At 23.0% G+C, this 209-nt stretch overlaps 1 protein-coding gene across 1 annotated transcript in view; it reads right to left on the reverse strand.

Annotated features, from left to right (window-relative positions):
• The window catches only part of EMH_0017260 (uncharacterized protein), a gene marked incomplete at both ends in the record, with an annotated part of 4,750 nt that overhangs the window by 2,690 nt on the left and 1,851 nt on the right, over window positions 1-209 (reverse strand). The gene's annotated exons all lie outside the window — the stretch shown is intronic.

Raw genomic sequence — 209 nt, forward strand, 5'->3', positions numbered from 1 at the left:
CCTTGTGTGTTGTTTCTCTGCTTAGGGGTTTGTTTATACTTTATTGTATTTATTTTTATTTATATTAATTTATTTTAATTAAATATAAACAAAGAAGACGAGCAGTTTACATATTCCCGGGGTGAGGGTTTGTTGCTGCTGCTGTTTGTTTCTTTATATGTAATAATATAAAAAAAAAAAAAAAAAAAAAAAAAAAAAAAAAAAAAAAA

Source organism: Eimeria mitis, genomic scaffold, assembly GCF_000499745.2.
Source record: "Eimeria mitis Houghton genomic scaffold, Emh_scaff596, whole genome shotgun sequence".
NCBI classification, from domain to species: Eukaryota; Apicomplexa; class Conoidasida; order Eucoccidiorida; family Eimeriidae; genus Eimeria; species Eimeria mitis.